At 39.6% G+C, this 8,013-nt stretch overlaps 1 protein-coding gene across 1 annotated transcript in view; it reads left to right on the top strand.

The window, feature by feature from the left end:
• The first annotated feature begins 3,383 nt into the window (after positions 1-3,383).
• LOC131736706 (neurotrophin-4-like) overlaps positions 3,384-8,013 on the top strand; it is a 19,015-nt gene continuing 14,385 nt past the window's right edge. Inside the window, exon 1 of the mRNA XM_059021945.1 lies at positions 3,384-3,971. The gene's annotated coding sequence lies outside the window, so the exon portion shown is untranslated. The remainder of the gene's footprint in view (positions 3,972-8,013) is intronic.

Raw genomic sequence — 8,013 nt, 5'->3', positions numbered from 1 at the left:
GCAGAGAAACGTTTTAATGCCTTCGTCATCCAGAACTTCACTGGATCAGAAACTCCAAACCAGAAGAGACTGAGAGAGAAAGTCAAGTTAGCAGAGAAACGTTTTAATGCCTTCGTCATCCAGAACTTCACTGGATCAGAAACTCCAAACCAGAAGAGACTGAGAGAGAAAGTCAAGTTAGCAGAGAAACGTTTTAATGCCTTCGTCATCCAGAACTTCACTGGATCAGAAACTCCAAACCAGAAGAGACTGAGAGAGAAAGTCAAGTTAGCAGAGAAACGTTTTAATGCCTTCGTCATCCAGAACTTCACTGGATCAGAAACTCCAAACCAGAAGAGACTGAGAGAGAAAGTCAAGTTAGCAGAGAAACGTTTTAATGCCTTCGTCATCCAGAACTTCACTGGATCAGAAACTCCAAACCAGAAGAGACTGAGAGAGAAAGTCAAGTTAGCAGAGAAACGTTTTAATGCCTTCGTCATCCAGAACTTCACTGGATCAGAAACTCCAAACCAGAAGAGACTGAGAGAGAAAGTAAAGTTAGCAGAGAAACGTTTTAATGCTCTCCTGTCCTCTTAAGAGCCTCCCTCTGCTCTGAGCTGTTTGAGTCTTGCTAAAACTACAGGCCTGAATATTTGGTTTAAAACAATTGCTTCAGGAATCACTTCAGGGCAAGGTTTCCTAAATCAGTCAACAGAAATATTAACCTAGTTAGGTCAAGTCAGTACCCCCCCCCCCCCCCCTCTCTCTCTCCCTCTCTCCTCTCCTCTCTCCTCTCCTCATCTCTCCTCTCTCTCGCCTACTCCCTCTCTCTCCTCTCTCTCCTCCCTCCTCTCTCCTCCCCCCCTCTCCTCTCTCTCTCTCTCCTTTCTCTCCTCTCTCTCTCTCCTCCCTCCTCTCTCTCCTCCCTCCTCTCTCCTCCCCCCACTCCTCTCTCTCTCTCCTTTCTCTCCTCTCTCTCTCTCCTCCCTCCTCTCTCTCCTCTTTCTCCTCCCTCCTCTCTCCTCCCCCCTCCCCTCTCTCTCTCTCTCCTTTCTCTCCTCTCTCTCTCTCCTCCCTCCTCTCTCTCCTCTCGCTCCTTTCTCTCCTCTCTCCTCTCTCTCTCTCTCCTTTCTCTCCTCTCTCTCCTCTGTCCTCTCACTCCTTTCTCTTCTCTCTCCTCTCTCCCCTCTCCTCTCGCTCCTTTCTCTTCTCTCTCCTCCCTCTCTTTTTCTAACCCCGAAGGCACATCGCTGTTACAAGTTCAGACAGATGAAGTAGGGGGAGAGAGGAGAGCCCTAGAGACAATATAATAATAATCATGAGAGAAAGTATTTCAACACACCTTTACAAAATAAATCCAGCCTGAAGCACATTTTAATAGTTTATTTTATAATAGTTTCTTTTTATTTTTGGTGGTTTTAAAATATGTTGATAAATCTGTCCCTTAGAAAATAGTCTCCCCACAGTAAAAGCACAGTAAAGTGTAATAAAGCATGGTAAAGCACAGGGAAGCATTGTAAAGCACAGAGAGGTCTGGTAAAGCATAGGGAAGCATTGTAAAGCACAGAGAGGTCTGGTAAAGCATAGGGAAGCATTGTAACGCACAGAGAGGTCTGGTAAAGCATAGGGAAGCATTGTAAAGCACAGAGAGGTCTGGTAAAGCATAGGGAAGCATTGTAAAGCACAGAGAGGTCTGGTAAAGCATAGGGAAGCATTGTAAAGCACAGAGAGGTCTGGTGAAGCATAGGGAAGCATTGTAAAGCACAGAGAGGTCTGGTAAAGCATAGGGAAGCATTGTAAAGCACAGAGAGGTCTGGTAAAGCATAGGGAAGCATTGTAAAGCACAGAGAGGTCTGGTAAAGCATAGGGAAGCATTGTAAAGCACAGAGAGGTCTGGTAAAGCATAGGGAAGCATTGTAAAGCACAGAGAGGTCTGGTAAAGCATAGGGAAGCATTGTAAGCACAGATAGTCTGGTAAAGCATAGGGAAGCGTTGTAAAGCACAGAGAGGTGTGGTAAAGCATAGGGAAGCATTGTAAAGCACAGAGAGGTCTGGTTAAAGCATAGGGAAGCATTGTAAAGCACAGATAGTCTGGTAAAGCATAGGGAAGCATTGTAAAGCACAGAGAGGTCTGGTAAAGCATAGGGAAGCATTGTAAAGCACAGATAGTCTGGTACGCGTTTCTAAGAGTAAACGAAGCGAATCCTGTTGCGGTTTTCAGACTTTCAAAGTGATCGTTTGAAACGTGTTTTCTGCTCCATTAGCTTTAGCGAACGGTTTACATACCAATGTATAAAGAGAGGAGGCAGCCTCGGGGATGGAAAAAAAAATAAATGCAGTCGGTTGCAATAGTAACAGCCAATTTTTTAATTTTTTTAACCTTCCCTTTGACCCTGTGGAACATTTTTGACCGACTGTTTATTTCACACGCACCGTGACGTCAAAAGATCCGAGCGCTATGACACCGTGAAAAACGTCATTGTAGTTCTAAATGATGTAATCCTGTCTCGCTGCGTCCCGGTTTATATTGCACTGCAGTGATGTTATCTTCACTCACCTTTAACCGCACTGTGTTTTAAAATGAATCTTACATTGGTTTTTGTTTTTTTTTAAAAAAAACTACAGTTCCCAGCATGCCTGTGCACTGGGGCTGATGCTAGAGGCTCACGGGAGTTGTAGTTGATTTCGCACAGCGTCACACAGATCGCTTGCTCTACCGCTCCGACTACACTTCCCAGCACGCCTCTGCACCGGGGCTGACGCTAGAGGCTCACGGGAGTTGTAGTTGATTTTCCCCGCAGTTGCTTGAGCTCAGCACCCCGATGCTGGATCCTCAGCTTGATCCGCTCCCACTGTGCCACTGGGAGACGATGACGTGATCCGAACTGGCTGCAGCCCAGTATTACTCACACTCAGTGTAAACTAGACTGTGTTTAAACATGAATCTTTCATTGTAACTCTGAGCTGCCCTGTGGCACCTGTGCGAGTCGTCTGGGATAAAAGCAGGCGTCTGACATAAATACAGAACAAATACCTTCCAGGAATGCTGGGACCGTCCCAGTTTTCAGACCATTTCTGGGCAGAATTCTCACCCTAAAATTATTATCATTATTTTATTTAGCAGATGCCTTTATCCAAGGCGACTTACAGAGACTAGGGTGTGTGAACTATCAGCTGCAGAGTCACTTACAATTACATCTCACCTGAAAGACAGAGCACAAGGAGGTTAAGTGACTTGCTCAGGGTCACACAGTGAGTCAGTGGCTGAGGTGGGATTTGAACCCGGGACCCTCCCGGTTACAAGCCCTTTTCTTTAACCACTGGACCACACAGCTTGATAATGAAAATTTTTTAAAAAATGAGCACTGTAGCTTTAAGACTGAGTCGGCCTTTCCTTTCTCTCCCTCCCTCCCTCTTTCTCTCATTCGTTTCAGTCCCTCCCTAGAGAGAAACAAACTTTTTTTTTTTCATGTTTTTTTCTCTCTCTCGATTCACCTGGTTTTGAGAAGAATTCATTTCTTTTTTTGTAGTTGTTCGCGGTGAAAACTTATGGCAAAGCCGCGTTGTGGATTAATATTTTACGCCGAAGAAGAAGCCCGCGAACCGGGGTAGCGTTGAGAAAACAGACGGGTTTTCCATAAAGAACATACAAAAAAAAATTATAGAGTGAAATATTTATTTGTTTTTAAAAAAAACAACATGGCTTTTGTTTAAGTCAAGCGAGAGAGAAAGAAAGAAAGAGAGAGAGAAAGAGTTTTTTTGTCCCAACTTTCTTTTCTGTCTTCCCCAGACTGAACAAGTTTACTATATTTTGACTGACAGACCTTTTTTACTCGTATCATAAACTAAATAATTAAAACCTACGTATACAGAAAGAAAACTAAATAAATAAATAAATAAATAAATAAATAAATAACGCGTTTTATTTAACAAAACCGAGCACTCAAATGTTTATATTGCTGGATTTACGGCTTGCGCCTCTTCTAAAAACGGTAGGTAAACTTTTAACTTCATTTTAAATTTGCTGTGGTTTTGACGTTTTTACTTCGTTTTTATGTATTTGTTGTTCTGTTTGTGTGTTTGTCGGACGCCTGTTTTTATCCCCGGCGACTCGCACAGAGTTACAGGGCAGCTCAGAGTTACAATATTGCAAGAGTCGTGTTTAAAAAACACAGTCCGGTTTACAGTGAGTGCGGATAATCGTACTATAGAATACAAATTATGAACTGGGATGCAACCAGTTCGGATCACAACGCGTTATTATCCCCAGTGATGTAGATCCAAGTGCTGTCTAAACTATTATTATTATTATTATTATTATTATTATTATTATTATTATTATTATTATTATTATATGAACCAGGCGTCTTTATCTATCTATCTATCTATCTATCTATCTATCTATCTATCTATCTATCTTATTATTATTATTATTATTATTATTATTATTATTATTATTATTATTATTATTATATGAACCAGGCGTCTTTATCTATCTATCTATCTATCTATCTATCTATCTATCTATCTATCTATCTATCTATCTATCATTATCATCATTATTATTATTATTATTATTATTATTATTATTATTATTATTATTATTATTTATTTCTTAGCAGACGCCCTTATCCAGGGCGACTTACAATCGTAAGCAAATACATTTCAAGTGTTACAATACAAGTAATACAATAAGAGCAAGAAATACAATAACTTTTGTTCAAGTGTGACAAACCACAATTCAATAATACAGCAGATAATAGTGATAGTGACATCAGGATATGATTAAATAGTGATAGTTACATCAGGATGTGATTAAATACAAAGTACTACAGGTTAAACACTTGGCAGATTACAGTATTCTGAAGTACAGGATTAAATGCAGTAAAATAGGGGGCAGATAAGAGCAAAATAAAGCACATTTAAATGAAGGGTGATAGTGTCCCAGGATACAAACAGAGGAGTTCTACAGGTGCTGTTTGAAGAGGTGAGTCTTAAGGAGGCGCCGGAAGGTGGTCAGGGACTGGGCAGTCCTGACATCTATCTATCTATCTATCTATCTATCTATCTATCTATCTATCTATCTATCTATCTATCTAAGGGAAAACAGCTGTGTACCAAAATGATCAATAAGAAAAAAAGAGAAAAGGATATTTCAGGTACTTAAAAAGGTAGAATAATTGATTACAAATCAATGATCAGGACGTTTTGGACTACAAGTCCTTCATCGGCTGAATACAAAAAAAAAACCAGTGCTTTAAGAAGTTAATAAAAAACAAACAAGTCGTCTTATAAACAGAATTCCAGGATGAGGATGAGGATGATGATGATGATGACCTCAGAACAGAATTCCAAATGGCTCCAAAGTGCCTAGTTTTGAAAATAAGTTCACATTCCTGTTGTTTCCTGACAGCATTAGTTCCGTAGCATTGAACCATCCCACGAATTGGGATGTCTTCTCTAGTGTGGTCATTTCTGTTCAAATGTCTGGCGTCCGGAAAGGTAGAGGTGTTGATTCGTGTACTTCTCAGATGCTCCACGAAGCGATCGGCCAAGCGGCGTTTTGTTTCATCGATATATATATATATATATATATATATATATATTTTAGCTCAAAGAGCCAGCTGCCCAACGTTTCGATATGTTGTACATATCTTTCTCAAGGGAGCCTGTGTTTGAATCCAAACATTGGAGGTATTTATAGGTTTTTGACGGCATGACAACTACTTGTTATTGTTTACATTCAAATCCATGATTTATTCTTACATGATGTAATGGTGTTCTATATATTGTGACATCATTTTTACTTCTATCTTTGAATCTGTATTAATTCCAATTAACACTACTTTACATAAACTTATATTTTTATTATATCATGCAATGCTGGCTCTGAGGATCAGTCTAGATTTGGCCTCCCCAGCGCATCAGCATGCACAACTTTTGAATGAATTTTGTTTATTTATTTAAATGTTATATATTTATTGAAGTTAATTAGTTCATTCTTTTCTGTTGAGTCCCGCTGGCATAATCGTGTTCAGCCTATTTATCCATTTACTTTCTTTTATTCTTCTATATGTCGCATTGTCTAATTTGAGCTGTTCTAATACTACAAACTTTACATCATTTATGTCATGTCCCTGACTGGTTAAGTGCTGTACTATTGGTTCATTCATTTTTTTATTTCTAATTAATGAAAGGTGGTTCTGAATTCTTTTATATAAAGTAGTTCCAGTCTCTCCAACATATTTGATTTCATCACATTTTTCACAGGCTATTCCATAAACGACATTGCTATTTTTACAGTAGGTATTAGTTTTTAGTGGATATGTGGTGTTCTTATGTTTAATTATATTTTTACGTTTGTCTATGTGTTTACACACTTTACATCTACTAGTGCACATGTTCGTAGAACCTATTTTGTCAATTATTCTTTTATGTTTACTGTGAACTAAAATATCACCTAAATTAGCTTCTCTTTTGAATGCTACAACTGGGGCCTTAAGAAATACTTTGTTTAATTTTTCTGAATTATGTAGAATCCGCAAGTGTTTCCAAACTATCTTAGAAATATTGAGCAAAAGTTTAGAGTGAGTCATTATTAATGGGACTCTTTTGACCTTTTTATCTCTATTTTTATAATCTAGTAGATCATCTCTTTTTAGTTTATCCACTTTTCTTAACTCCGTCTCTATAATTCTTTCTTTGTATCCTCTTTTTTTAAGATCTGTTTTTAATACATTTCTTTGTTTTACATAGTCACTTTCTTTTGAGCATATTCTTCGTATTCTTATTACTAGACCCTTTGGGATTGCCCTTTTAGTGTGTATCGGATGTGCAGAGGACATGTGGAAATACTGGTGCATGTCAGTAGGTTTACAGAAGAGGTCAGTCTCAATTGAACCTTCTTCAAGTTTTACTATGGTATCTAAAAATTCTATTTCTTTCCTTGTCCATCGAAGGTCCACCTTAATATTACTGTGTATTTCATTTGCCATTTTATGAAACTGGAAAAGAGATTCTTCTCCATGTGTCCAAACCCCCAAAATATCATCTACAAACCGAATGTATTCTAAAGGTTCTCTTTCTGATTTTCTAAGTAATATATAGTAGTATATATATAGCTTGTTACATTTGATGCAGCCGATGCAATATACGATTCATTTACTAATGCAAGCGAAAATATCATGGATAGTAAATGAGGATTTTACTCCCTTAACTACTGTGTGTGTGTGTGTGAGTGTGTGTGTGTGTGTGTGTGTGTGTTGCTCCCTTAACTACTGTGTGTGTGTGTGTGTGTGTGTGTTGCTCCCTTAACTACTGTGTGTGTGTGTGTGTGTGTGTGTGTGTGTGTTGCTCCCTTAACTACTGTGTGTGTGTGTTTGTGTGTGTGTGTGTGTTGCTTCCTTAACTACTGTGTGTGTGTGTGTGTGTGTGTTGCTCCCTTAACTACTGTGTGTGTGTGTGTGTGTGTGTGAGAGTGTGTGTGTGTGGCTCCCTTAACTACTGTGTGTGTGTGTGTGTGTGTGTGTGTGTGTGTGTGTGTGCTCCCTTAACTACTGTGTGTGTGTGTGTGTGTGTGTGTGTGTGTGTGTGTGTGTGTGTGTGTGCTCCCTTAACTACTGTGTGTGTGTGTGTGTGTGTGTGTGCTCCCTTAACTACTGTGTGTGTGTGTGTGTGTGTGTGCTCCCTTAACTACTGTGTGTGTGTGTGTGTGTGTGTGTGCTCCCTTAACTACTGTGTGTGTGTGTGTGTGTGTTGCTCCCTTAACTACTGTGTGTGTGTGTGTGTGTGAGTGTGTGTGTGTTGCTCCCTTAACTACTGTGTGTGTGTGTGTGTGTGTGTGTGTGTGTGTTGCTCCCTTAACTACTGTGTGTGTGTGTGTGTGTGTGTGTGTGTGTGTGTGTGTGTGTGTGCTCCCTTAACTACTGTGTGTGTGTGTGTGTGTGTGTGTGCTCCCTTAACTACTGTGTGTGTGTGTGTGTGTGTGTGTGTGTGTGTGTGTGTGTGTGCTCCCTTAACTACTGTGTGTGTGTG

Source organism: Acipenser ruthenus, unplaced genomic scaffold (genome assembly GCF_902713425.1).
Source record: "Acipenser ruthenus unplaced genomic scaffold, fAciRut3.2 maternal haplotype, whole genome shotgun sequence".
In the NCBI taxonomy this organism is placed as follows: Eukaryota; Metazoa; Chordata; class Actinopteri; order Acipenseriformes; family Acipenseridae; genus Acipenser; species Acipenser ruthenus.
Note: the sequence above shows the minus strand (reverse complement) of the source record. Positions and strands in the feature narration are given on the sequence as shown.